This window comes from Chelonus insularis, unplaced genomic scaffold, assembly GCF_013357705.1.
Source record: "Chelonus insularis isolate UGA/USDA-ARS -01 unplaced genomic scaffold, ASM1335770v1 contig_23_pilon, whole genome shotgun sequence".
NCBI classification, from domain to species: Eukaryota; Metazoa; Arthropoda; class Insecta; order Hymenoptera; family Braconidae; genus Chelonus; species Chelonus insularis.
The window spans coordinates 283,848-295,909 of NW_023276443.1; the positions used below are offsets into that span (position 1 = coordinate 283,848).

The following is a 12,062-nucleotide window of genomic DNA, read 5'->3' on the forward strand; positions in this document are numbered from 1 at the left end:
AACTCGCTTCAACAACAAGTCTAGACCATTATGAAAATATTCTTCAGGTGAAACAGGCCGTATTATGGTTCTTCGAGGAGTTTTCTTGAATCTTGTGGATGTTGCTTCAGTTGCTCTAATGAATTTACACTGGGTAAAATGTCCATTAAAACTTTTAAAGCTGAGTGAGAAATAATGAAATGACAGATCCACTGTGCTATTGTTTCTTGTAGGTTAAAATTTGAACAATCATTGACTCTCAACTCAGATACAGGAGAAGGTGACTCTTGTAGATTTACATCTGGCATATAATTAAGTTCAGATACAAATACTCGATTTTTGGATTTTTTGGCTTTTAGATAAAAATAGAAAATTTTGATGTGGAGGCATTTCTGTTTACACTACTTTGCTAATCACAAACTTTAGCGTAAAATGGAGTACACATGTTCATGTATGAACATTTGTTTACAATATTTTTTTACAATGCTGACAATGGTGAATAAAGGCAAATTCTTAACAATTAATTTCGATAAGAACGCTAAATAAGTTTTTAGAGAAACTTTATTTATAAATAAATAATCTCTCTATGAGCTTCTGAAAAAGAGCTTGAAAAGAGTTCGTTTTTATGAGCTTTCAAATAAAAACTCACAAAAAACTCTTTTTTAGGAGTTTCCTATGGACTTACAAAAAAGAGTTTCCAAAGAACTCTTTTCGTGCGGGGTGTTGTCTGGGCGGCTGTTTAAGATTTTCATGATTTTAGCATGATAGTTCTTGGACTAATAGTGCGTCTTACGTCGATTAAACACACTGATCTAGGTATGATTTAACAAACTATATTATCTGGTTGTAATGAATAAATGTGGATAAAACACCAAATTTGGTTTATAAGGTCATTTTGCTACGTATTTTTTTTCCCCCATAGAAATTGAACTAAAGGTTTTTCAATGACTAGAACGAAGTATGAAAAAAATTTATTCGTTAAATATTATATGGTGATTCAATTTCATTGGTGTTTATTGAGTTTCAACTACAAATTACCAATTAATTTTCATTAAATACGAATATTCGGATAAGAAAAGAAAAAACCACGGTCGAATCAATTTATCGACACATCTTTTACTTTAGGGCAAGTAATGTCTACTTTTTAATATTTAGGAATCTATACGCCAATGCAAGTGTTTTGCACTGCATCAAAACACGTATTATATTCCGGAGCCGATACATTGCATCCCTATGAGAGAAGCTGTTGAGTATTTATCCTAATCGAGTCGAATTCAGCCCCATCTACCAGTTTTCATATGAACTACTTACCTTAGACCTTCACCTGATTACAAGTAAGTGCGGCAGCGACCGCATCCTTCTTCATAGCGGATCTCATCTAGTAAGACCCTTACCGGGATGCCGTGTATCGGCTCTGAAATACAATACGTGTTTTGTTGCAGTGCAAAACACTTGCATTATAGTCCTTTGGCCGATATACGGCATCCCAATGAGAGACGTGTTTGCTATCTACTGATGATCTCAATGCTATGAGAACTGAAAATTATTTGAAGACACACAATAATTATTTAGAAAAAATCAAATCCATATAAGAACCATATAAAATTTATTTAACTCTGGACTGGAACCATACTCCCAGCTAACCTTTATCTCATTTATATAACATATAAACATTTCAATATAACTTTAAACGAAGTTAAACTTGCAAAACTAGAAACAGAACCATATAAGCTCATCATTTTTCTTTTTTTTTCTTTTACAATATCACATTATCATTTTTGGAATCTTATCTTCAAAAAACAAACTCTACATAATTACACATGAATGAAGATAGTAAATTAACCAGATTCCTAACTAAGAACACATTAAGGAAACATTAAACTGGTTTAAAACTAGACGATACTGAATTTAGGTTAGTCTCTTTACTAACTTCTACAATAATGCTTTCGGAAGGTTTCCACACATCTTCAGTTTCCTCTATCTAATATCTCCTGAACAGGCACATCCTCCTGCCAAGTTTTAGAGTCTACTGCCGCTCTGACGCTACCTGCTGGTGCCTCAATGTCTGTATCTCTTAGCACAGACTTTATCCATCTAGCTATCACTGTTCTAGGGGCAAGTTTTACAGCACCTGTAACAGAAATAAACAACTCGTCCTGACCAGAACCTGCTCTTTTTTCCTCTGAATTCTTTCTTCACAATTAATCAGGAAATCCTTGGATATTTTTAATAAAGTAAGGTCATGAACCCGACAACCTCAGATCAGCAACAGTAAGGCAGCGGTTCTTCTCGAGATCTCATAGAAGGAAAATTTTTTTTTTTAATCAACAAACAGTTAACCAGAATACTAGCATACCAGATAGGCGATTTTACTATCTTAGGGTTAGCCACTGAGATAGCCTTTAAAACTTGGCGTACTAAAAAATCCGCAGAGAGAGAGGTTCAGCTTCCAGAACAAAAGGTCAACACCGCTGATTTATGCACCAAAACAGTACTGTAAGCTAAACCTTCATTAACAGAGGTTCGCCAGAAACCTTGCGAGATTTTGACCTCTGAGTGACCTGGGATCAACCCCCACTTTTCGACACCACTCAATCCATCTTCTGATTGGAGCCTTATACGTTTCTCCAGTAGAAAGTCGCCAATTATTTTAAATTAACCTTCTCTCCTCCGTTGACTAGTCAGCCACTAGTTTACTCCACCCCCAATTTTCCACACTCGGAGAGTAAGCTGGTTTACTTGCGGGGGTGGTTGATTCGTTGATAAGTCCACTAGGACCCGCTCCAAGTTCTCTATGGTCAGGAGAGGCTCCCTGCTCTCACTTTTCAGATCTGACCAACCAAAAGGTATTCTCCCATCCCGGTGCTACTAGAAGGAATTGTCCTTTGCATTTGTTGAGGTGATCCAACACTCTGGAAATGAGGTTGGGTGGAGGAAACAGCCAACCTAGACTGCACTCCCAAGGGCGACTGAATGCTCCGATAAAATTGGCATAACGATCTTTGCAATCTCTTGAGACATATTTCTTGACGACGGCTGACCTCACTGAGGCGAAGAAATCTATTTCCGGTGTACCCCACCTTCTGAAAATTTCTTTTGTGGCTCTTAAGCTTAAATGCCACTCCGGTAGCTCTTTTCTTCTTGACAACCGATCTGTAATCCCGTTTGTATCTTCCTGGTAGGTATACCGCTAATAAGTAGGCTATTAAAGTTTGATTGTCTGTCTATACCAAGATGTGAGCATGATGTAACCGATGAGCTTGGGGAGATATTGCAGTGTACACTACCCACATTTTTTTTTGTTTGAGTGCCATTTTTTCTGGGTTGCTGACCAATCCCCCGACATCATAATGTCATCCAGCAGAGCTCCCCAGCTCCTGTCGGCTGCATCCGTAGTTAAAAAATTCGAGACTGACTTCTTGTGAAGGCAAGCAGTCCAAACTGTGGCCTCGCACCACCATTCTAACTCTAAAATTACCTGATGTTCGATCTGTCTCCTTTCGCGAGGTCTCCTCTGTTTGAACTGGGTCAGCAATCTCTAAAGATGGTGGCAGTAATCCCTCAAAATCTCTGAGATAAGGCTCGTAATCTTCCTTGCCTCGACTGCAGGTAGCAACATAGGTACTCCCAAGCGATTAAAAAGGCGAAAACAAAGAGCTGGAAAAAGTTCGTCACGACCCACGAAAACGAGGAAAAATGGGGTGTGGTATACAAAATTGCGGCCGACAAAATGCGAGCCGAAAAAGTCATGAATGCACTTCGCACTGGAGAGGGTAATGGAACCCTGAACTTTCAAAAAACAGCCAAGCGATTGCTGGCAGTCGCGTGGTCGATGACCATCCAGAAATGGATACAGACGAACAGAGCAGGATAAAGATAAACGCTTTCAACCTATCCAGCATAAATGATGCAGAATCATTCAATAAAGAAGAACTCAAGCAAGTCGTCCGAATGCTTAAGAATGGAAAAGCTCAAAGGTTAGACTTACTGGAAGTGGAGGTTGTTAGACGTGCAATCTTGTACCTCCCAAAAAAAATTTCTAAAATTTTTTAACGAATGCTTGTCTCAAGGCGTCTTTCCTCGGGCTTGAAAGGAGGAGACAATTCGTATGCTCCTAAAGAGTCCCAACAAAGATGTAACAGACTCCAAATCATATCGACCTATATGTCTTCTGTCAGTACTAGGCAAAATCTTCGAATGACTTATAAAAATTCATCTTTCAACTAGCGTCCTTAAACAAGGACACATCTCAGATCACCAATATGGATTTATAGAAGGACGATCAACGGTAGATGCGATCGCAACTGACAGTGCGAAGAGCAGTGCAAGAGTCCACGGAACGTAACATGGTTGCATTGCTCTTCGATATTTCAGGCACGTTTGATAATGTATGTAATCTTCGAAGGACTGAAGTCACGAAACTGCCCTGAAAATATCTACAAAGGAATGCAAAATTACTTCACAGATCGTACAGTTAGCCCATCATGAGGAACTGGCTCAGTCACAAAAGTGGCCACGCGTGGATGGCCTCAGGGATATGTGCTTGGCCCACTGTGCTGGAACATTATGTTCGATGATCTGCTAAAAACAATTGATCAATCCGGACATGGAAAACGCTATGTTAATAGGATAATAGAAATTATATCTATGACGGATCAAATCTAAGTAGAATTCTGCATTAGTTAATAAGTTGAACTCCTCCAACATCCATAAGTCAATACTCTTACTTCTGTAGTGAGCATTGTATCAATTGAAAAGCGAAAACCTAATAGGGAATATCGTGACTAGAGAATATTTTCTAAGTCACATTTTCCTTTTCAATTTATTTATTTCCTCATAAAGACTTCCGTGTAAAAAAATATTAAATCCTGCTGAGGAATATTGTCACTAGAAAACACCAAGTCGTAATTTGTTATTCAATTTATTTACTTCCTATGAATACATTAAGATAGTAAGCCTCTTCAAAGTCTTATTAAAGCTTCCAGTAATATAAAAATATTTTTTATGGCGTATATTCCTTTTCAGTCTGTTTATTTCCTATAGGAACTTGATTGAATCACGCCAATTAAAAAATATTAAATTGTATTAGAATATCTAATAGTAAAGAAACATTTTTTATGTCGTATTATTTTGATACGTCATCTTCTTTCCTATAAAAAAATATAGAAATCAATTCTATTGAAAAACATCAAATTCTATCGAGGAATATTACAACAAGAAAAGAGATTATTTTAGTTGTATTTTTCTTCTCAGTTTTTTTATTCCCTATAAAGACTGGACAAAATTACACCTATCAAATAATATCGAATCCTATTGTGGCATATTGCAATGAGTAAATAGTTTCTAAGTCGTATTATTCGTTCCAATCTATTGATTTCTTACAGAAATTGTTATAATGTTCTCTATTTAAAAAATAGAAAATCCTATCATGGAACATTGGAAAAAAGATATGATTTCTAAGTTGCATTTCACTTATCATATTCTCTCAAATAACAATAATTTTTTTTCTGCTTTGAAATACTTGTTAGGAAGCAATCTTCATTAATATTTGAATCATTTCGAATTTTAACTTGAATACATTTGGCGAAAGTCATGTTTTGGAATAGCTCAGTCGGCAGCGTACTGGACTCTGGACCAGAGGATTTCAAGATCGAATCTCACCATCAACAGGATTTTTTCAGACAAAGTTTCTAATAAATTACATTTCAGGTGTTTATTTAAACATGAAATCTGTATAAAAAACCTCGAGAACGAATTATAATTTCCTTTTGTTAAAACTAATTTTTTTTTTGTGGTAATAAGATCTTATCGAAACGTTCAATAGGTATACTCTCAATTTGATAGGAAATTCTGATATTGTGAAACCCCTTTTAAAATTTCAATAATCGTGTTAAGAAGTTCAGTAGGAAACGTAAGTAATGAAAAGGATTATATCGAAAATATTATAATCTTGTAGAAGAGTTCTTATACCTATTGAAATATTTGATAGGATTTTATGTTTTTTTACAGAATAGTCTAATAAGGTTCAACCGTTTTCAAAAGGATAATAATTTTCAACAGGATATTACAGGAAATTTCCTATGCATTTTTCCCATTGAAAGTTTTTTTTTCAACAGGATAGTTTAAGCAGGGTATGGTCTAGGCGTGGCGCTAACGCAGAACTATAATGATGATGAACGTCTTAGCTTTTGCTAGTCGTACACTAAACAAAGGTGAATAGAACTATTTAGTTACTAAGAAGGAATGTCTGGGGTGTTCGGAAAATGAGACCTTATCTTGAAGAATACGCATTTACTATTATTACGGATTATCAATCATTAAAATGGCTACATTCACTTGAAAGTCTAGCTGGTTGTATAGCTCGTTGAAGTATTTTCTTACAACAGTTTGACTTCGATATTATTTTCAGAAATGATGTAAACAATGAGGTCGCTGATGCACTTTCTCGTAATCCGGTTGATGCTGAAGAAGAGGTTGATGATGATCCATCCGATGAGATAATCTTTGAATATTCGAGAAAAAGATGAATGGTATCAAAGGGTGTTCTCGCACGTTACTCAATTTCCGGACAAGTTTCCTGATTACTATATTAGGAATGGGCATAAGTTTAAACACGTGAAGTTAAGCATGAGCCCAGGAATTGATGATAATGACTGGAAGATAGTAGTACCTGAAGAGCTTAGAGCTCAGGTATTACAGGAGGCCAGCAGGAGAATCATGATGCTCCTGCTGGCCATCTTAGACGCTATAAAACATTAGCACGGATCTATCAGAGATACTATTGGCCCAAGATGAGACAAGATATTATTAACTAGGTGAAGAGATGCCCGAGTTGTCAACAACATAAGCCGTCACAAAGGCAGACACCTGAGAAAATGGGCACTATCACTACCGCAAACCCATGGAATGATTTTGTCCATGGATATCATTGGACCTATGACAAGATCATCTAAGGGGCACAAGTATGCTCTAGTTATACAAGATAAGTTCACCAAATGGACTGAGATTTGGCCATTGAGACAACCTACTGGCAAGAGCTATTTGTAATCATTTTAGGGAAAGGATTATTTGTCACTTTGGGAGCCCTAGAATCGTTATCTCTGATAATGGCACACAGTTTGTAAGTCGCGAATTTACTGATTTATTGGCTAGTTTTGGTATTCAACACATGAGGACTCCACCTTACTCTCCTCAGTGCAATCCTGTTGAGCGTACGAGCCGGGTTTTCAAAATCATGATTGTACAGTTCCTTAAAGGTTCGCAAAGGTTTTGGGACAAAGAACTTCCAGAATTATCGTTCGCTTATAATACTTCGTTGCATGAATCTACGGGTTTATCCGCTGCCTTTTTGAATTGTGGACGGGAGCTGATTCCACCAAATACTTTGTGTTCTTGTATCGGTCAAGTTTATGCATCCGCGAAAGATCGTTTCCAGGATCTTGATGTTCTTCAACAGGCCTACGAGATAGTAAGGTCGAATCTAGCTCTAGCTTTTAGTAAGCAAAAACATAATTATGACGACAAACGGCGTGACTGGGTGCCAGCGGTTGGGGACAGTGTGTCGAAAAGAGAGCATACTTTATTATCCGCGATTGATAGCATTTCAGCCAAACTAACCCCTAAATTTTCTGGCAGCTATACTGTAAAAAGGATACTCAGTCCTAAACTACTGATCTTGATTGATGAGAATGGGAAAACCCAAAGAGTGCATATTAAAGATATCAATCCATGGAGCAGCAGCTCTCCTTCTCAATAATTTATGGTTAAATGTCACTGTAATTTAATTTTGCTAGCACTACTTACCTGATTTACTGTTTATTTTTTGCAAAGGGAACCTTATTTACTGTTTATTTCCGTTGCAAATCTATCTGCATGTTTTTTTGTTGCTTTATTCTGTTTAGATTAATTACCGCACCGTGTCCAAGAATTTCATTTCCGTTTCTGCTTCTGCTGTGCTCCTTCCTGCTTCTATCATAAGCCCTCTTTATAGTCCAAAATCTGTTGTTACTAACTCAAATCGTGCTTTCACTCCTATGCCAAATTATGTTCCCACGCTAATCGTAAGATTGGAAAGGATTATTATACAAACTGTTGAAGTTCAGGAGAAATCAAAAGTAAGAGAAGAAAGAGAGAAGGAGACAACAACCGTACTCCAACTACTGAAGAAAGGCAAAAGAGTTCCTCATGGTAGCTGTGAGGATCAAACTGGGGCTGTTACACCACCGACTGTAACCTCAGACGTGATTGCAGTAGTTGAATTGACTGATTTACCGTATAAGCACAAAGACTTACGCCGCCTGTACAAATCTCGACCATCAACGAAGAAGAGGCCATTTGACCTATTCTATCTAGAACCGTGTGGCTCACCTATATCCAAGAGGAGACTGGCCGTAGAGAATGAGAAAGCTACATCACAGTCTGAAGAGACGCTGCCTGCCACCGGATCTCTGTCACCAGTGCATCAACAAATAGAGTTGTCGTCTTTTGAAGACGCAGGGTTTCATGATTCTTAGGATACACCTGTCCGAGAAGGTTCGGATTTATTTCCACCTGCTGCTTTTACGTCCGTTGTCGGTATCAGTCCGTCTGGAGACCTGCCTGCTACTGTGATAATCAGATCTGGTTTTACTGTAAAATCGGTCCGTGCTGAAACACCTGTCAAATCAATATCTCAGACTGAGGTACTGGACTTCCCAGTACGCATTATGTCTTCAGTCGTGGTCAGTACTAGTGAGGCCGAAACTACTACGTCAACCTCTACCGGCACCAAGAAGATACAGAATCCGCAGATTTCCTGGTACACACCTGTCCAGGTAAACGTCATAAAGGAGGTCACAGGAAGCAATTATCCGTTGCATTTCCAGGATCCCAGAGGAGTCTATCGTTGAGACGACGGCTGGCGTAGTATCTACAAGGTCCGAGTCACTAGATGGCAATATTTATCGAGTAATGCTCCGAATCTGGGGGTCGCACCTCCTTCAGAGTATATTAAGGGTACGACACAGCCAAAACGGAAAAAACACATGATTACGTCATTCCTTGTAGAAAACCCGTCGCCCACCGATAGAATACTTGACTTCAGCGTGGTGGTTCACATTTTTTATAATGTCAACATCTGTTTATTCCTGCACTACAAGACACCGAAACCAAAATTTCCCTCACGGAAGAAGATCGTGGGGGAAATTAGAAGAATCTGCGAGGGGGTGAGAAAAAAGAGGAGGGTAGCGCGAACGGGAGCAGCGATGCCCAACACACAGAATCCTCCACCCCGTAGACGTAGTAGATCATTACCAGCGCCGTAAAACATAGCTTGTGAACTTCATTGATCCACACTTGGGCGTTGTCGGAACATCTAGGCACAGGTTGCAGGCCTGCAACCTTCGCGGAACACATGTAACCAGTGGATCAAACGGATAGGGACTTTATTCTCTATTCTTTATTTTTTTGTTTGTTTCGTTTTTCTTTTTAATTTTGTTTCTATCTTTTTACATGACTTTACTTCACTTTTAGGTACTCAACAACAATCTCTCATGCAAACTCTTTGATATTTCAGAAAACGCCTAATACTGAATACACTAGTTTATGTGTACTCGAAGAAATCTATCCAGAGAAGAGAGTCTTTTTACAATAGCACATCAGGAAGCCATGGGTCTCAATCTTATGGTAAAGAAGATGTTTCAAAGGCTTCAACTGATAGAAGACTATCATTTGGTATACTTGAAACGTCTCAGGACAAATCAAAGTTAAAGATGCAGGCAGTCGAAGCTGTGAAATTACTGGAGTCTTCAGGATGGCAAATAAACAAGGAAAAATTAGTCTTGCTGCCCCAACAAGAGCTGGAATTTTTGGGGAAAGAATGTGTTTAAACTTTGAGTCGGCTAAGTGAGAAGTCGGGACTTTGTGGACTGAATTTTTTGGATGTTTGGATGCTAGAGCAGTCGGGACTTTTGAACGAATACTCGCAGTAACCGGCGAATACTGAAGACTACAGTCCGTGTTTCTCGAAAACTCTGCGTTCTCGAAGCTTCTAGGCCCTTCGAAAAGGAATATATACGTCTAGGAATTAATTAGAGTTGTCTAATTGGCGAAAATGAGTTGGCAGGAGAGACCTTGAGTCATCTAATTATTCGGTGGGGAGAAAAATGTTAGGCCGTCGATAGAGTACCCTAGACCAAGTCAAAACAGAATGAAATAACCGAGATAATCAGATGTTGCTTCCTGCAAATCCTTATTTCCCTGTTCTGAGAAGGACATTTTATTTGAGTACCTCGCCTTATAGGGCATAACTCTGGGAATGGTTCTACCTCTAGTGACGGCGTTACTTGGGACGTAATACTCTCGAGCCTTTACAAAGGTACGAGGATACATGCATTTAGCCCAAGGCCTTGCAACATACCACTACGAGTCCAAACTCAATTGACCGAAAGCACCTGGTTCCTGCATGTCGTTTTTCGACTTTACAGCTCTGGATGCGGGCTTGGATTGCGGTCTCCCGTAGTACCAGTTTTATCCGCTTTGGTCGGCGGCCCCAGCTGTTCATGGTGTGAGAGGAGCACCATTACATTGTCAACAGCTAAAAGAAAATGTTTAGTGTTAAGTGTTTCCTGAAATATGTAAAAGTTTTTATTATTAAAGATTGTTAAGTAAAATGAATGGAGAATAAAGTCCCTATCCGTTTGATCTACAGGTTACAGGTATTCTGCGAAGGTTGCGGTGGTGATGGTGGCTCCCAGCCTCTGTCCCGCTATAATAATGGCAGAGTTACCAAGTATACCTACGGGAAGGGTCTATACCCAGATAAAGAATTGATCTCGGCAGATAATTCTGCCGGTGGCAATTCTTCAGACAAGTTAGATTAACGGCCTATTGACAACAATGTGCAAGATGGCGGCCCGCCAAGCAAGAGAAGAAAGATGAATGACGACGTTAATATTAAGGGTTTGAAAGAGAAAGTAGTCTTTGTAGCACATATGTTTCTATAAGATAGAAATTTAGAGGATAACGTAGAAAACCGTCCAGTGTTGGTTAACTCATTTGGCCTTGGAGAGTTTAAGACTGATGTGGATAAGAAAAAAGTATTCCGTCCAGCATCTCAAGATAGGTTATCAGTTTTAAGTGTTTACAAAGATTTGGCTCTCCAGACTGGAAAGATATGCTAATACTTTGAAAGAGTTTTTAGCCTCACCAGGTTTTACGGATCTCCAAGTAAATGTAGAACTATGCTATTTAAAAAAGGCAAGGACCAGGTGAAGAATACTGAACGGGTTATGGCAGGTTCGTCTAATGCTCTACTGGAACAACGAGAGTTACTACAGGAGTTTTTGGGACAGTTAATAGATTGGTTCCAGACAAAAGAAGAAGAGATATCAGCAGACTCCCTGAGTGAAGTCATAACCTTAAATCTAGGTCCTGGATCAGAATATTTCAAGATCATGAATCAGATGCTACAGGTAGTCTGTGGTAAGCGAGCGAAATGTGTAGAGGCTAGACGAGATAGTTTATTATCAGAGATCTCAAATGAGAATGTACAAGCAGCCTTGCGTATGCTTTCACCTAGTTCTGAGTACCTTTTTAATAAAGAAAATTTGTCGAGCCTCATACATTCTTAAGGTGGTGCCCAGACTTGGCTCAATACACCAGCGTATGTAACTTCGAAGAAGCCTGTGCAAGAAAAAGAGTTTATTCAATCTAAATCTGGTCGAACATTCCAATTACCAGTCAGGACAGGTAATTATTCTAGGTCTAATGCAGAGTCACGTCAGTATCATAGTAATCTTGGATCTAAGAGCAATAGCCACAGCCAGAATAATAATAATATAAAAGATTTTCCAGGACGTAGATCGTCGAATTTTTTTTGTAAGGGACCCGGTAAATGACTGTATGAAACCAAAAGTTTTTTCAGGAGGGTAGCTAGTAAGATTTCAGGAAAGATGGAGAGAGATGGGAGCTCCTACTACAATCGTAAAAGTAATTTCAGGCTACCACATTCCTTTTGAACCTTGAAGGACTTTCAATAAACAAATTTCCTGGACACCAATCTATATATTATTTTTTTGTTTTGGTCAGTCAGACATTTCTCATCC

The 12,062-nt window shown here is 38.6% G+C and overlaps 1 pseudogene; it reads left to right on the top strand.

Annotated features, from left to right (window-relative positions):
* Positions 1 to 9,769: 9,769 nt before the first annotated feature.
* On the top strand, positions 9,770 to 11,855 carry LOC118064555 (uncharacterized; annotated as a pseudogene).
* Positions 11,856 to 12,062: the final 207 nt, after the last annotated feature.